We start from the raw sequence: 17800 nt of genomic DNA, 5'->3' as shown, positions 1-17800 counted from the left end.
AGCTGGCTTCTTGAGGTGTGTTTCTGCAAATTTAACTCTGGCCTGTCTATTTTTGGTATTGATGAATGGTTTGCATCTAGATGTGAACCCTTTGTATTTACTACGATTAGAGAACACGGCACTCAGTAAATATGAGGATTGGCGGTGCTCTAGTAGGGTGTCCACCCCATAGATAACAGATGAATAAAACTTGGCACTCAATTTGAGAAGAAAAGCTTCTTAGTTTATTGATGCATCCAGACAAACAAAAGTGCTAAACGTTTTCGGTCCACACCGGACCTTCGTCAGAGCGTTTCTTTGACATTGACTATGAAACATATAAATGAATACAGTGTCACATGATGCGGAAATATACGTCATATAATGCAATTTCCATTTTTTTTCCCTGTTTTCTGGGATGCCCAGTTACAGTTATGTGCACAGACTCACGTATCTCTTATTCTTCTAGGTCCTCACGTTAGACCATCCACTATGCTATTCCATATAGCTTCACTGGAGGCGTATTCTGTATCTCATGTCTGCGTTTCTAGTATCTGTAGAGTGCATTTCTGCTATGTATCCTTTTGTTTACTCTCCTCACTGAGCTAGACCCTCTCGGCCTGAGGTCGCACTATTACCAGCGTCCTTCCATCTCCAGCACTATTGTTACTTCCCTTATCCAGCATCTCAGCACGGACTATATCTACACCTCGCACGGAGCACCTATTGTTCTGGATAGACTCATCTCTCTGGCACATGTCTCCCTGAACCAGATGGAGCATCACGTAGATTTTCGTTTTTTCACCATTAGATCTCTTTTTCGTTTTTTGCATTATATGACGTATATTTCCGCATCATGTGACACTGTATTCATTTATATGTTTCATAGTCAATGTCAAAGAAACGCTCTGACGAAGGTCCGGTGTGGACCGAAAACGTTTAGCACTTTTGTTTGTCTGGATGCATCAATAAACTAAGAAGCTTTTCTTCTCAAATTGAGTGCCAAGTTTTATTCACCTTTGTATTTACTGTCATGGAGTTTTCTCTTTACTGTTGACTTAGAGACAGATACACCTACTTCACTGAGAGTGTTCTGGACTTCAGTTGATGTTGTGAACGGGTTCTTCTTCACCAAATTAAGTATGCGGCGATCATCCACCACTGTTGTCATCCGTGGACGCCCAGGCCTTTTTGAGTTCCCAAGCTCACCAGTCAATTCCTTTTTTCTCAGAATGTACCCAACTGTTGATTTTGCTACTCCAAGCATGTCTGCTATCTCTCTGATGGATTTTTTCTTTTTTTTCAGCCTCAGGATGTTCTGCTTCACCTCAATTGAGAGTTCCTTTGACCGCATGTTGTCTGCTCACAGCAACAGCTTCCAAATGCAAAACCACACACCTGGAATCCACCCCTGACCTTTTAACTACTTCATTGATTACAGGTTAACGAGGGAGACGCCTTCAGAGTTAATTGCAGCCCTTAGAGTTCATTGTCCAATTACTTTTGGTCCCTTGAAAAAGAGGACGCTATGCATTACAGAGCTATGATTCCTAAACCCTTTCTCCGATTTGGATGTGGAAACTATCATATTGCAGCTGGGAGTGTGCACTTTCAGCCCATATTACATATATAATTTTATTTCTGAACATGTTTTTGTAAACAGCTAAAATAACAAAACTTGTGTCACTGTCCAAATATTTCTGGCCCTAACTGTATGTTGGGAAAAACTGGGTACCCGTGATCTATTGTAAATTAGGCGGGAGGCGGGTGTAAGATTGTATTCCTGAGAGGACCACGTGTCACAGGCACAGTATGACCCTGTGTAGGCCCATTACAGGTAAGTGAGGGAGTGGTATAGTTGTGGGGTAGTCGAATTCCTGTCTGTGAAGCCGGCACTTGGGGTCTCTCAGTCTGCATAACTTGTTTTCTGTGAGTTGTGGCTGTTGTGGCCCATATTGTGTTGGGAGAGAAAATTCTGTCATTTTTTGCATAAGTTATAAAGAAAAGTTGGTTTAATATCATATTGTGCCCTGAGTCATTCATAGCAGCGCCGTATTCTGTTCTCGAGCATAATGGTCGCTACATTTTGGCGTAGTCGGCAGGATACGGTGCTCGCTATGGATGTTACTGATGGAACAGAAGGCGCTGTCGCTCCTGCTGTAGTTATTAACCCCCCTTCCCCCATTGTTTCTGGTAGAGATGGATTAGTGGGTTGCTCTGCCACTGGAGCGCTGTTTAATCACCTGGCCAAGTTTGATGGATACAATCTGCTGCTCAGTGATTGGGAAGGTAGGTTAAAGAATGCCAGTGCCTTGCTCTGTGTTAGCCCCCGACTGCAGCCAGAAGTCGCGCTGAATGCTTTGGAGGGGGATGTCCGCAAAGTTGTCTTGTTGAAATCCGAGGATAAGCGAAGAACAGTTGATGACATCATTCGGATATTGAAAAAAGCATTTGATCACGTGGCGGCGGCAGGGCAACTGCGAATACAGTTTTTCGCTCGGACCCAGAGAGACGGAGAAAGTCTGATTCAGTATGCTATAGCGTTGGAGGAGCTGCATCAGGAGGTTAAAAGGAAGTCACCTGTGACTGTGGGTACTGAGGCTGAGGTTGACAGCATTCTTCGGGATCAGTTCATTGAGGGGATCCAAAGTGAGACACTAAGGAGTGAATTGTTACTGAAAGCACAAAGTATTCCTGGTATTACATATGCTGAAATTCAGGAAGAAGCAGTAGCACGGACCTTAGAAGTGAAGCCCGTTCTGCAGAGGAGTAACCTGCAAGTGGCTGATACACGAGGGCTGGGGCCAGATCCCATCCAGACACAGCTGGCGGCTTTACAGAAAACCGTGGAAAGCCTGGCAGAGCAGATGAGGCAGATGCAGGTTCGGGAAACGCCTCTGATGTACACGGCACCGCCTAACTTCTCTATTCCGTTGTATGGGCGGTTACCCCATACCTCAAGGGAAAGGTCGACTGCTATAAGACCCTGGCCATCCAGAGGTCGGGCAAGAAGACCGGTGCAATGCTGGCGATGCAGGGAATTTGGTCATTTGCAGCGAGACTGCCAGAGGAAGCTGGGAGATGAAGACTCGTCATCAGTAAAAGAGAGGCCCTCGCTGTAGTTGGGCATACGGCGGGGCAGGAACGAAAATCAGTGCCCAATGTCTGTTCTGAGGATCTGATTGAGGACAGTCCCATTTTGGAGGTGCAGTTTGCAGACAAGAAGGTGGCGTGCCTGGTGGATACCGGGTCGCAGGTGACTACGATGCCAATTAAGTTTTTTAAGGCACACTTCGAAGGGACTGTCAAAACGGAGTTGGGACATCTATTAAAACTGAAGGCCGCCAATAATGAGGAAATCCCAGTGGTTGGCATTGCGTGGATGAAGGTACAGCTGTGTGGTCAGGAGTTGGGGACCAAGGGAGTGGTGCTCGCGAAGACGCAGGCGAGACCAAACCTTCCGGTGGTTCTGGAAATGAACATCCTGAGAGAGCTGGATTCCCTTCTGTTTGAACATGATGGTCCACGTTATTGGAAGTGGGCGACACCCCACAAAGTCACTGCGGCATTCAGAAGAGTTTGGCAGGAGGAAGAGCAGTGGGAGTGGGTCTGCTGTTGTGATTGGTCCGGGTCAAGAGAAGCTTGTATTGATGCCGGTAGGGACACACAGAAAACTGAATGGTGTGGAGGTGATTCTGGAACCGACCAGTCGGTCAGAAGACACGGACAGTCTAATGGTAGCCCGGACAGTGGCCGTTGTACGAGATGGAAGTGTACCAATAAGGTGCTTGAATCTGCAAGATCATGAGATGACTCCGGCGGCAGGCACCAAGCTGGCTGATGTATATCTGTGCGGCGAGAGAGTCATTCCCAAAAGTCATTTTACACTGAGAGCAGACCGCAGGACTGCCTGGACCCTGTCAAAGCAGATGACAAGCGTGGAGTCCCCCACACCTGCATGAAATGGTAGGAAGATCATGGAGATTATGGGGGTGGATGAGTTCCAGTTAACATTCGAGCAGGCGCGCAGGCTGGAAGATACACTGTGGGAATATCAGGCTGCTTTCTCCAGGGATGATGAAGACTTTGGTTGCACAAAGGCAGTGGAACATGAAATACCCACAGGAGATACCCCTCCGATTCGAGAGAGATATCGTCAGATCCCGCCGAACCTCTATCAGGAGGTTAAGGGGATGATAGCGCAAATGCTAGACAATGGGGTGATCCGCCAGAGTCAGAGTCCTTGGGCCGCTCCAGTCGTGTTGGTACAGAAGAAGGATGGGTCCATACGGTTTTGTGTTGATTACCACAAGCTGAATGCACATACTGTATGTGATTCTTATCTGTTACCAAGAATCGAGGAATCCTTGTCCACACTAGGGAACGCTAAGTATTTCTCTACGCTTGACTTAGCCAGTGGCTACTGGCAGGTGCCCGTGGCGGCTCAAGATCGGCAGAACACAGCATTCATCTTGCCGATGGGTCTCTTCGAGTTTAACCGGATGCCCTTTGGACTGAGTAATGCCCCAAGAACATTTCAGCGATTGATGGAGTATTGCTTGGGTGATTACAATTTTGAATCTGTGTTGATCTATCTGGATGATGTAATCGTATTCGGAAATTCATTTGATGATCACCTGAAATAGCTGCGGCAAGTGTTGCACCAACTGAGAGACAATGGACTTAAGATCAAGCCAAAAAAATGTCAACTGTTCCGGATGCAGATTGAGTATCTGGGGCATGTAGTGTCGGCTGAGGGTGTGCGTCCGGCACCGAGTAAAATTGAGGCCATTCAAGGGTGGCCCAGACCCAAGACCCGGAGAGAAGTTCAGGCATTTCTCAGTCTAGCCGGATACTATCGCCGATTTGTAAAAGACTTTGCTAAAGTGGCTGAGCCACTGAATGAGCTGTTGAGAGGGACAGCGCGAGGCCCCAAGAACCAACCCATCCAATGGACAGATCAACAACAACAGGCATTTAATCGGATCCGGGATGCCCTTGTGCAGGCACTTTTATTGGCGTATGCACGTTTTGACCGACCTTTCATTCTGTACACTGTCGGGAGCCTCCATGGCCTGGGAGCTGTGTTAGCCCAAGAGCAGGAGGGGTGTAAACACGTTATTGCATATGCCAGTTGGTCTCTATGAGACACAGAGCGAAACCCAGATAATTATAGCTCGTTTAAGTTGGAGATGTTGGTCTTGGTGTGGGCTATGACTGAGAAACTTGCAGAGTACCTTGCTGGCTCTGAGATTTTTGTGATGACTGACAATAATCCGCTGGCACACCTGGAGAATGCCAGTCTGGGAGCCCTAGAGCAGAGGTGGGTAGCGCGGATGTCCAAGTTTAATTACCGGATTCGGTTCCGTTCTGGTAAAGAGAACTCCAATGCTGACACACTGCTACGAGTGACTTGTGGTACTCCCAGGCATGTTGTGGACGAAGAACTTGAGGATACAGAGATTCCTGGCCTGAGACGATTACCTGTGTTCATTGATGCGGCACGGTTAAGTGGGGTGGCGACACGAGTCGCCACGTTGCTGGGAAAGACTCGTCAGGAGTGGGCCGATTTACAGGATGCGGACTCCGAGCTGTCACGAGTAAAGAAGTGGCTGAGTCAAAAGTCCTGGCCCAACGGAAGGGCGAGAGCTCGGCTGGGTGCAGAGGGGCAGAAACTGCTACGGCAGTGGGATTGATTAGCCATAACGGAAGGGGTACTGTATCGCTGGATCTACATAGCGGCAGAGCTGGGGTACCGTTGGAAGGTTGTGATCCCAGCCTCAATGGCTCCGGACATTGCCCGAGAGGCTCATACGCAGGGTGCACATTTTGGACCTGAAAAGACTTATAGATGGTTGCACCGATTTGTGTACACACCTGGCTTGGAAGAAGTCGTGAGAGAGGTGTGTGCTAAGTGCTGGCCCTATGAATTGAATAAGTCCCCAGAACAGAGAGCTCCTGTTCAAACAATGGTGACGTCTGCCCCGCTGGAAGTATTAATGGTGGGTTATATGTCCATTGGGTACTCCAGCAGCGGTCATCATTCATGCCTGGCCATGACCGATCATTTCACAAAATTTGCTGTGGCCGTTCCCACTAAAGATCAGACTGCTAAGTCTGCAGCAGAGGCGATCTGTAAACATTTCATTCCGGTGTATGGGTGTCCCCAAAGAGTGCATTCAGACCAAGGTACCTGTTTTCAGGGTCAGCTCATGACTGAGTTGCTGAAGGTCTATGGGATTCAGCACTCACGGACGATGCCCTATCACCCGCAGGGAAATGGAGCTTGTGAGCGATTCAACCGAACGCTGCTCCAGATGCTGAGAACGCTGGAACAAAGGCAAAAGGGTCGATGGCCTGAGTTTCTCCCTGAACTTATGTGGGCTTATAATAACAGAGTCCATAACACTACAGGGTTCACGCCGTATGCAATGATGTTCGGCCGGCCTGGATGAGAAGTCGGGGAGCTGAGTCTGACGGTAGCGGATGAGCCGCAGTATCGTATAGCCAGTGAGTGGGTCCAGGATCACTGGAGAAAACTGCGAGAGATCCATCAGATAAGGAAAGAACGTGTATGGGATCATCCACACCGAGATCGAAAACCAGTGCACGGGGATGAGTTCCAGGTGGGTGACAGGGTGCTAGTGTGGGTTACACGTCCAGAGGGGAAGTTGAGTGACAGGTGGGAGGATACGCCTTACACAGTAGTGGAAAAGGTGTTCCCAGGAGGAAGTGTGTACACGGTGATCCCTGAGGGGTTTATCGGACCTCGTCGCATGATGCATCGAAATTGGCTAAAGCGGTGTATATCCGACGCACCTGTCTGTTCCCCTGAGTCATCCGATCCAACGATGGTGCAACCGAGCAATGTTGAGTGTTACTGTTGCAATGACTGTGATGGCGATCTCCCAGAAATGCAGAGTCCGACAGTGCAAACTCCAGATATGCTCACTGATGTTACTGTTCCACCAGATACTACAAATGTTTTGTTGAACCCGACAGGTACTGGCTTATGGAGGTCAGAGAGAACAGCTGGAATTCCTCCGATACGATATAATCCTGATGAGTATGTGTTGCTTGTGAGTTGTGAGAAGCCATTTATCGGGACGTCAAATTGAAAGTGGGGTGGATAGTAAAGTGGTGATGTCTTTTTTCTATCATAAACAGTGTTGATACAGTAACTGTGTTCAGCCACAGGAGGTCACCCTTGAGTAATAGACAGGATAATTACAATGTTGTTGCAGTAATTTTGTTCAGCCACCGGAGGTCACCCATGAGTTAAAGACAAGAAGATTCTGGAAACAGGACAGTTACCTCAGAGAGAGTTTCTGGGTGTTTGAGAAGAAGCAGCGCGGTGATGGAAAGTGGAGAATCCAGATCTTGAGGCATTCCTGTTTTGGGACTGTGTGACTTCAAGAAAGCTATTCTTGTGAGTAAACAGAGAAGTGTGACCGGTCACCGACTGTGTAGTTAGCTAGGGATAGCTAGATAGGAATCACAGCCTAATTAACCCCTTTACCCTCAAGGGTGGTTTGCACGTTAATGACCGGGCCAATTTTTACAATTCTGACCACTGTCCATTTATGAGGTTATAACTCTGGAACGCTTCAACGGATCCCAGTGATTCTGACACTGTTTTCTCGAGACATATTGTACTTCATGATAGTGGTAAAATTATTTGATATTACCTGCATTTATTTGTGAAAAAAATGGAAATTTGGCGAAAATTTTGAAAATTTCACAATTTTCCAACTTTGAATTTTTATGCAATTAAATCACAGAGATATGTCACACAAAATACTTAATAAGTAATATTTCCCACATGTCTACTTTATATCAGCACAATTTTGGATCCAAAATTTTTTTTGTTAGGGAGTTATAAGGGTTAAAAGTTGACCAGCAATTTCTCATTTTTACAACACCATTTTATTTTAGGGACCACATCTCATTTGAAGTCATTTTGAGGGGTCTATATGATAGACAATACCCAAGTGTGACACCATTCTAAAAACTGCACCCCTCAAGGTGCTCAAAAACATATTCAAGAAGTTTATTAACCCTTCTGGTGCTTCACAGGAAGTTTTGGAATGTTTAAATAAAAATGAACATTTAACTTTTTTTCACAAAAAATTTACTTCAGCTCCAATTTGTTTTATTTTACCAAGGGTAACAGGAGAAATTGGACCCCAAAAGTTGTTTTTCAATTTGTCCTGAAAACACCGATACCCCATATGCGAGGGTAAACCACTGTTTGGGCGCATGACAGAGCTCGGAAGCGAAGGAGCGCCATTTGACTTTTCAGTGCAAAATTAACAGGAATTGAGATGGGACGCCATGTTGCGTTTGGAGAGCCACTGATGTGCCTAAACATTGAAACCCCCCACAAGTGACACCATTTTGGAAAGTAGACCCCCTAAGGAACTTATCTAGATGAGTGGTGAGCGCTTTGACCCACCATGGGCTTCACAGAAGTTTATAATGCAGAGCCGTGAAAATAAAACAAAAATTTTTTCCCACAAAAATTATTTTTTTAGCCCCCAGTTTTGTATTTTCCCGAGGGTAACAGGAGAAATTGACCCCCAAAATTTGTTGTCCAATTTGTCCTGAGTGCGATGATATACCATATGTCGGGGGGAACCACTGTTTGGACGCATGGGAGGGCTCGGAAGGGAAGGAGCGCCATTTGGAATGCAGACTTAGATGGAATGTCTTCAGGTGTCACATTGCGTTTGCAGAGCCCCTAATGTACCTAAACAGTAGAAACCCCCCACAAGTGACCCCATATTGGAAAATAGACCCCCCCAAGGAACTTATCTAGATGTGTTGTGAGAACTTTGAGCCCCCAAGTGTTTCACTACAGTTTATAATGCAGATCCGTGAAATTAAAAAATCTTTTTTTTTCCCACAAATATTATTTTTTAGCCCCCAGTTTTGTATTTTTCCAAGGGTAACAGGAGAAATTGGACCCCAAAAGTTGTTGTCCAATTTGTCCTGAGTACGCTGATACCCTATATGTTGGTGTAAACCCCTGTTTGGGCACACGGGAGAGCTCAGAAGGGAAGGAGCACTGTTTTACTTTTTCAACGCCGAATTGGCTGGAATTGAGATCGGATGCCATGTCGTGTTTGGAGAGCCCCTGATGTGCCTAAACAGTGGAAACCCCCCAATTATAACTGAAACTCTAATGCAAACACACCCCTAACCCTAATCCCAACAGTAACCCTAACCACACCTCTCCTGGATCGTTCTTGTGGCCTGTCTGCCCTGCATAAGCTAAGTTCTGCTTGTGTTACTTTTGTTTGCTATTTTTTCTGTCCAGCTTGCTATATTGGTTTTTCTTGCTTGCTGGAAGCTCTGAGACGCAGAGGGAGCACCTTCGTACCGTTAGTCGGCGCGGAGGGTCTTTTTGCTCCCTCTGCGTGGTTGTTTGTAGGTTTTTGTGCTGACCGCAAAGCTATCTTTCCTATCCTCGGTCTATTCAGTAAGTCGGGCCTCACTTTGCTAAAATCTATTTCATCCCTGTGTTTGTATTTTCATCTTAACTCACAGTCATTATATGTGGGGGGCTACCTTTTCCTTTGGGGAATTTCTCTGAGGCAAGGTAGGCTTATTTTTCTATCTTCAGGGCTAGCTAGTTTCTCAGGCTGTGCCCGAGGCATCTAGGTCTGGTCAGGAACGCTCCACGGCTACCTTTAGTGTGGTATGATAGGATTAGGAATTGCGGTCAGCAGAGTCCCCACATCTCAGAGCTCGTCCTATGTGATTAGCAACTATCAGGTCATTTTCTGTGCTCGTAACCACCAGGTCCATTGTGGTTCTGAATCACCTGTTCATAACAGTACTGGAGGCCCAAAGTACTAATGCTTCTCAATAGAGGGAAAAGAGAAGTTCTGAGACCATTTTTTTTTCTTTGCACTGTGTTTTGTCTTTCTTTTCCCTTTTACATCAGGGTGGTTCAGAACACAGGTGTAGACATGGACATTCAAGGTCTGTCCTCTTTGATGGATAATCTCGCTATAAGTGTACAGAACATTCAAGATTTAGTGGTTCAGAATCCTATGTTAGAGCCTAGAATTCCTATTCCTGAGTTATTTTCTGGGGATAGAGCTAAGTTTCTGAATTTCAAAAATAATTGTAAACTATTTCTGGCTTTGAAACCCCGCTCCTCTGGTGACCCAGTTCAACAAGTTAAGATCATTATTTCTTTATTACGTGGCGACCCTCAAGACTGGGCATTTTCCCTTGCGCCAGGAGATCCTGCATTATGTGATATTGATGCGTTTTTTCTGGCGCTCGGGTTGCTTTATGATGAACCTAATTCAGTGGATCAGGCAGAGAAAATCTTGCTGGCTCTGTGTCAGGGTCAGGATGAGGTAGAGATATATTGTCAGAAATTTAGGAAGTGGTCTGTGCTCACTCAATGGAATGAATGTGCTCTGGCAGCAATTTTCATAAAGGGTCTCTCTGAAGCCCTTAAGGATGTCATGGTGGGATTTCCTATGCCTGCTGGTCTGAATGAGTCTATGTCTTTGGCCATTCAGATCGATCGACGCTTGCGTGAGCGTAAAACTGTGCACCATTTGGCGGTATTACCTGAGCATAAACCTGAGCCTATGCAGTGCGATAGGACTTTGACCAGAGCTGAACGGCAAGAACACAGACGTCAGAATGGGCTGTGTTTTTACTGTGGTGATTCCACTCATGCTATCTCCGATTGTCCTAAGCGCACTAAGCGGTTCGCTAGGTCTGCCACCATTGGTACGGTACAGTCGAAATTTCTTTTGTCCGTTACTTTGATCTGCTCTTTGTCGTCCTATTCTGTCATGGCATTTGTGGATTCAGGCGCTGCCCTGAATTTGATGGACTTGGAGTATGCTAGGCGCTGTGGGTTTTTCTTGGAGCCCTTGCAGTATCCTATTCCATTGAGAGGAATTGATGCTACACCTTTGGCCAAGAATAAGCCTCAGTACTGGACCCAGCTGACCATGTGCATGGCTCCTGCGCATCAGGAGGATATTCGCTTTTTGGTGTTGCATAATCTGCATGATGTGGTCGTGTTGGGGTTGCCATGGCTACAAGTCCATAACCCAGTATTGGATTGGAAATCTATGTCTGTGTCCAGCTGGGGTTGTCAGGGGGTACATGGTGATGTTCCATTTCTGTCTATTTCATCATCCACCCCTTCTGAGGTCCCAGAGTTCTTGTCGGATTACTGGGATGTATTTGATGAGCCCTAGTCCAGTGCCCTACCTCCGCATAGGGATTGTGATTGTGCTATCGATTTGATTCCTGGTAGTAAGTTTCCTAAAGGTCGACTGTTTAATTTGTCTGTGCCTGAGCACGCCGCTATGCGGAGTTACGTAAAAGAATCCTTGGAGAAGGGTCATATTCGCCCGTCGTCGTCGCCATTGGGAGCAGGGTTCTTTTTTGTGGCCAAGAAGGATGGTTCGCTGAGACCGTGTATTGATTACCGCCTTCTAAATAAAATCACGGTCAAATTTCAGTACCCCTTGCCGCTGCTGTCTGATTTGTTTGCTCGGATTAAGGGGGCTAGTTGGTTCACCAAGATAGATCTTCGTGGTGCGTATAATCTTGTGCGTATTAAACAGGGCGATGAATGGAAAACAGCATTTAATATGCCCGAGGGCCATTTTGAGTACCTGGTTATGCCATTCGGGCTTTCTAATGCTCCATCGGTGTTTCAGTCCTTTATGCATGACATCTTCCGAAAGTACCTGGATAAATTCCTGATTGTATACTTGGATGATATTTTGGTCTTCTCGGATGATTGGGAGTCTCACGTGAAGCAGGTCAGAATGGTGTTCCAGGTCCTGCGTGCGAATTCTTTGTTTGTGAAGGGGTCAAAGTGTCTCTTTGGTGTTCAGAAGGTTTCGTTTTTGGGTTTCATTTTTTCCCCTTCTACTATCGAGATGGACCCTGTTAAAGTTCAGGCCATTTATGATTGGACTCAGCCGACATCTCTGAAGAGTCTGCAAAAGTTCCTGGGCTTTGCTAATTTTTATTGTCGCTTCATCAATTATTTTTCTAGTATTGCTAAACCGTTGACTGATTTAACCAAGAAGGGTGCTGATGTGGTCAATTGGCCTTCTGCTGCTGTGGAAGCTTTTCAAGAGTTGAAGCGTCGTTTTTCTTCTGCCCCTGTGTTGTGCCAACCAGATGTTTCGCTCCCGTTCCAGGTCGAGGTTGATGCTTCTGAGATTGGAGCAGGGGCTGTTTTGTCGCAAAGAAGTTCTGATGGCTCGGTGATGAAACCATGCGCCTTCTTTTCCAGGAAGTTTTCGCCTGCTGAGCGTAATTATGATGTTGGCAATCGAGAGTTGCTGGCCATGAAGTGGGCATTCGAGGAGTGGCGTCATTGGCTTGAAGGAGCTAAGCATCGCGTGGTGGTCTTGACTGATCACAAGAACTTGACTTATCTTGAGTCTGCCAAACGGTTGAATCCTAGACAGGCTCGTTGGTCGCTGTTTTTCTCCCGTTTTGACTTTGTGGTTTCGTACCTTCTGGGCTCTAAAAATGTGAAGGCGGATGCCCTGTCTAGGAGTTTTGTGCCCGACTCTCCGGGTTTGTCTGAGCCGGCGGGTATTCTCAAAGAGGGGGTAATTTTGTCTGCCATCTCCCCTGATTTGCGGCGGGTGCTGCAAAAATTTCAGGCTAATAGACCTGACCGTTGCCCAGCGGAGAAACTGTTTGTCCCTGATAAATGGACGAGTAGAGTTATCTCTGAGGTTCATTGTTCGGTGTTGGCTGGTCATCCTGGAATCTTTGGTACCAGAGATTTGGTGGCTAGATCCTTTTGGTGGCCGTCTCTGTCACAGGATGTGCGAGAAAAATATTTAGAATTGAGAGTCCTCAGTGGTTGATACCTTTTAATGGCTAACTGAAAAGATGGTAACAAATTGCAAGCTTTCGAGACTACACAGGTCTCTTCATCAGGCAAAGACTAAAACAAATTCTGAAGAATCACATATTTATGCACAACATAGTATGTCAGGAAGATAATTCCTGGGTCTTTTCCTCTGATGTTCATGCGGCCGATCTGGTTCGTGCCTTTCATTTGGCTCATCCTGGTCGGCCTGGGGGCTCTGGTGAGGGTTCGGTGACCCCTCCTCAAGGGGGGGTACTGTTGTGAATTCTGTGGTCAAGCTCCCTCCTGTGGTCATGAGTGGTACTTCGGCTGGTTCTGTCTATGAGCTTCCTCTGGTGGATGTGAGTGGGGCTGCGGCTTCTGAGTTTCCTTCCTCAGGTGACGAGGTTAAGTCGTTAGATGCTGCTCTATTTAACTCCACCTAGTTCTTTGTTCCTGGCCTCCAGTCAATGTTCCAGTATTGGTCTTGTTTTCTCCTGGATCGTTCTTGTGGCCTGTCTGCCCTGCATAAGCTAAGTTCTGCTTGTGTTACTTTTGTTTGCTATTTTTTCTGTCCAGCTTGCTATATTGGTTTTTCTTGCTTGCTGGAAGCTCTGAGACGCAGAGGGAGCACCTTCATACCGTTAGTCGGTGCGGAGGGTCTTTTTGCCCCCTCTGCGTGGTTGTTTGTAGGTTTTTGTGCTGACCGCAAAGCTATCTTTCCTATCCTCGGTCTATTTAGTAAGTCAGGCCTCACTTTCCTAAAATCTATTTCATCCCTGTGTTTGTATTTTCATCTTAACTCACAGTCATTATATGTGGGGGGCTACCTTTTCCTTTGGGAAATTTCTCTGAGGCAAGGTAGGCTTATTTTTCTATCTTCAGGGCTAGCTAGTTTCTCAGGCTGTGCCCGAGGCGTCTAGGTCTGGTCAGGAACGCTCCACGGCTACCTTTAGTGTGGTATGATAGGATTAGGAATTGCGGTCAGCAGAGTTCCCACGTCTCAGAGCTCGTCCTATGTGATTAGCAACTATCAGGTCATTTTCTGTGCTCGTAACCACCAGGTCCATTGTGGTTCTGAATCACCTGTTCATAACACCCTAGCCCTAAACCTAGCCCTAATGGGAAAATGGAAATAAATACATTTTTTTAATTTTTCCCTAACTAAGGGGGTGATGAAGGGGGGTTTGATTTACTTTTATAGCGGGATTTTCAGTGGATTTTTATGATTGGCAGCCGTCACACCCTGAAAGACACTTTTTATTGCAAAAAATATTTTTTGCATGACCACATTTTGAGAGCTATAATTTTTCCATATTTTGGTCCACAGAGTCATGTGAGGTCTTGTTTTTTGCAGGACGAGTTGACGTTTTTATTGGTAACATTTTCGGGCATGTGACATTTTTTGATCGCTTTCTATTCTGATTTTTGTGAGGCAAAATGACCAAAAACCAGCTATTCATGAATTTCTTTTGGGGGAGGCGTTTATACCATTCCGGGTTTGGTAAAATTGATAAAGCAGTTTTAATCTTCGGGTCAGTATGATTACAGCAACACCTCATTTATATCTTTTTTATGTTTTGGCGCTTTTATATGATAAAAACTATTTTATAGAAAAAATAATTATTTTTGCATCGCTTTATTCTCCGGACTCTAAATTTTTTATTTTTTTGCTGATAATGCTGTGTGGCGGCTCGTTTTTTGCGGGACAAGATGACATTTTCAGCGGTACCATGGTTATTTATATCTGTCTTTTTGATCGCGTGTTATTCCACTTTTTGTTCGGCGGTATGATAATAAAGCGTTGTTTTTTGCCTCTTTTTTTTTTTCTTACGGGGTTAACTAGTGGGCCAGTTTTATAGGTAGGGCCGTTAATACTAAATATGTGTACTTTTATTGTTTGTTTTTTTTTTATTTAGATAAAGAAATGTATATATGGGAAAAAAAAATTTTTTTCATTATTTAGGAATTTTTTTATTTTTTTTTTACACATTTGGAATTTTTTTTTTTAACTTTTTTACTTTGTCCCGGGGGGACATCACAGATCGTTGATCTGACAGATTGCACAGCACTCTGTCAGATCAGCGATCTGAGTTAGAATACTGCAGGCTTACCAAGCGCCTGCTCTGAGCAGGCACTTGGTAAGCCACCTCCCTCGCTGCAGTACCCGGATGCCCCCGTGGCCATCTTGGATCCGGGCCTGCTACAGGGACGGAGGTAAGGAGACCCTCGCAGCAACGCGATCACATCGCGTTGCTGCGGGGGTCTCAGGGAAGCCCACAGGGAGCCCCCTCCCTGCGCGATGCTTCCCTATACCGCCGACACACCGTGATCATGTTTGTGTGCCGGGGGCTGTCCGTGACCGCTCCTGGAACATAGTGCCGGATGTCAGCTGACACCCAGCCGCGATCGGCCGCTTCCCCCTGTGAGCGCGGCCGATCGCGTATGACGTACTATCCCGTCGGTGGTCATATGGGCCCACCCCACCTCGACGGGATAGTACGTCTAATGTCAGAAAGGGGTTAAGGACAGTCTTGTATTAAGAACTGCCTGATAACTAATAGACACTGTGTGGATTCCTGCGCTTCACGATTCTGGCTGTGGGATATTCCTTGAATTATTTGTGAACTTTATCTGGATCTGCATCAGAAGATTTCGTGGCTCAAATACCTATTTAATCCGCTGCTGGACATCTGTATAACAAATTCAGTTATTTACCGTTGAAGCATATATTGTGAAAGAGTACACTCTGAGCACTTAACAATAAGAAGGTGCACTGCGTATACATTGAGTATATACTGTGATATATATATGTTGGGAAAAACCGGGTACAAGTGATCTATTGTAAATTAGGCGGGAGGCGGGTGTAAGATTGTATTCCTGAGAGGACCACGTGTCACATGCACAGTATGACCCTGTGTAGGCCCATTACAGGTAAGGGAGGGAGTGGTATAGTTGTGAGGTAGTCTGATTCCTGTCTGTGAAGCCGGCACTTGGGGTCTCTCAGGCTGCATAACTTGCATTCTGTGAGTTGTGGCTGTTGTGGCCCATATTGTGTTGGGAGAGAAAATTCTGTCATTTCTTGCATAAGTTGTAAAGAAAAGTTGGTTTAATATCATATTGTGCCCTGAGTCATTCATAGAAGCGCCATATTCTGTTCTCGAGCAGCGACCGGCATAACGGTCGTTACATTTGGTACATCCAAGGGGGTAAAAGATTCCACTTAACAACTGGGTTCACTCAGTTATAGGAACGGCCATGGCACAACGCTTCATCTAGGGCGGCAACAGTGTGCCGTGTAGTAAAATTACGCTTGAGGAGCTTAAGAACCCTCCTATTGTAAAGAGGATAGGTGCATTTATAAGGATAATAGGATAAGGTTGGAAAATAAGATATATGGAATGAAGATGTTAAAGATAAGCCAAAATTAGAAATAAAAATTGGAAATAAAGAAATTAAGTGACGTGGCCAAGAAAAAGTGTGAGTAGAGATAAAGGTCCGAAACCAAGGATAAATGGAGGGGGGATGAGGAGCTGGAATGGTCGAGTTCAGACTGCAGATCCTTTGTTCTCCTTGAGATGATCCAGCACCAGGGATGTCTTAAGGTACCTTCACACTCAATGATATCGCTAGCGATCCGTGACGTTGCAGCGTCCTGGCTAGCGATATCGTTCAGTTTGACACGCAGCAGCGATCAGGATCCTGCTGTGCCATCGTTGGTCGGTGCAGAAAGTCCAGAACTTTATTTCGTCGCTGGACTCCCTGCAGACATCGCTGAATCGGCGTGTGTGACGCCGATTCAGTGATGTCTTCACTGGTAAACAGGGTAAACATCGGGTTACTAAGCGCAGGGCCGTGCTTAGTAACCCGATGTTTACCCTGGTTTCCAGCATAAACGTAAAAAAAAAAAAACACTACATACTTACCTTCCGCTGTCTGTCCTCCGGCGCTGTGCTTCTCTGCACTGTGAGTGCCGGCCAGCCGGAAAGCAGACGTCACCGCTGTGCTTTCCGGCTGGCGCTCACAGTCAGTGCAGAGAAGCACAGCGCCGGGGGACAGACAGCGGAAGGTAAGTATGTAGTGTTTGGTTTTTTTTACGTTTATGCTGGTAACCAGGGTAAACATCGGGTTACTAAGCGCGGCCCTGCGCTTAGTAACCCGATGTTTACCCTGGTTACCCGGGGACAGGCATCGTTGGTCGCTGGAGAGCTGTCTCTGTGACAGCTCTCCAGCGACCACACAGCGACGCTGCAGCGATCGGCATCGTTGTCTGGATCGCTGCAGCGTCGCTTAATGTGACGGTACCTTAATAGTGGCTCTCTCATAAAGAACACAGGAGCACATGGCAGAGTGAGCTCTCCTGTGTGTGGGAGAGCTGGGCGGGAGAGCTGCCAGTCGGACTGTTGCTTGTCCGCCATATCTAAGGTGTGTGTGTAATAGGATGCAGGTACTGAGTATGTCACCACGGAGCAGACAGACCAACAGTTGAGGGGTTTAATAACAGTAATAAGGTTCTCCTCGCAGGGAGGAAGCAATGGAAAATAACTAGCAATAAAACAGTGCAAAAATATGGGAGTCAAACAGTGTAACAGAATTAAGCAGGATTTTCTTGAGAAAAGAACACTTATCAGTCTGATGAGGACTTGCTTGAAGGGTTGTCTTCTCCAACGTAGGTGCCGAGAAACAGCGGCACTTGTCGTTCCTCTGTTCTCCGTGGGCTGAATAGTCTCTAGGGGCCTGCTGCCTGGGGTTTCAGGAGTTAATGAGATATGCACAAGTTCTGAGTCTTTAGCCTTTACAGCACAGCAGGAATCAGGGGCTCTGCACTGTTAAGTCTCTGTACCAGGAATCACAGTCTCTGTACTGATACCGCGGGCACCAGGGGGTCGCAGTCTCTATATGGGCCAATGTCTCTACATGGGTCTCAAAGCGCCCCTCACCAGTCACAGCAGAGTC

General features: G+C 46.2%; 1 long non-coding RNA gene across 1 annotated transcript; it reads left to right on the top strand.

The window, feature by feature from the left end:
* Window positions 1-393: 393 nt before the first annotated feature.
* Window positions 394-974, top strand: LOC138665859 (uncharacterized). The gene is made up of 2 exons (XR_011318532.1): window positions 394-555; window positions 671-974. It is a non-coding gene; the product is annotated as an uncharacterized lncRNA (long non-coding RNA).
* Window positions 975-17800: the final 16826 nt, after the last annotated feature.

Source organism: Ranitomeya imitator, chromosome 2 (genome assembly GCF_032444005.1).
Source record: "Ranitomeya imitator isolate aRanImi1 chromosome 2, aRanImi1.pri, whole genome shotgun sequence".
NCBI classification, from domain to species: Eukaryota; Metazoa; Chordata; class Amphibia; order Anura; family Dendrobatidae; genus Ranitomeya; species Ranitomeya imitator.
Note: the sequence above shows the minus strand (reverse complement) of the source record. Positions and strands in the feature narration are given on the sequence as shown.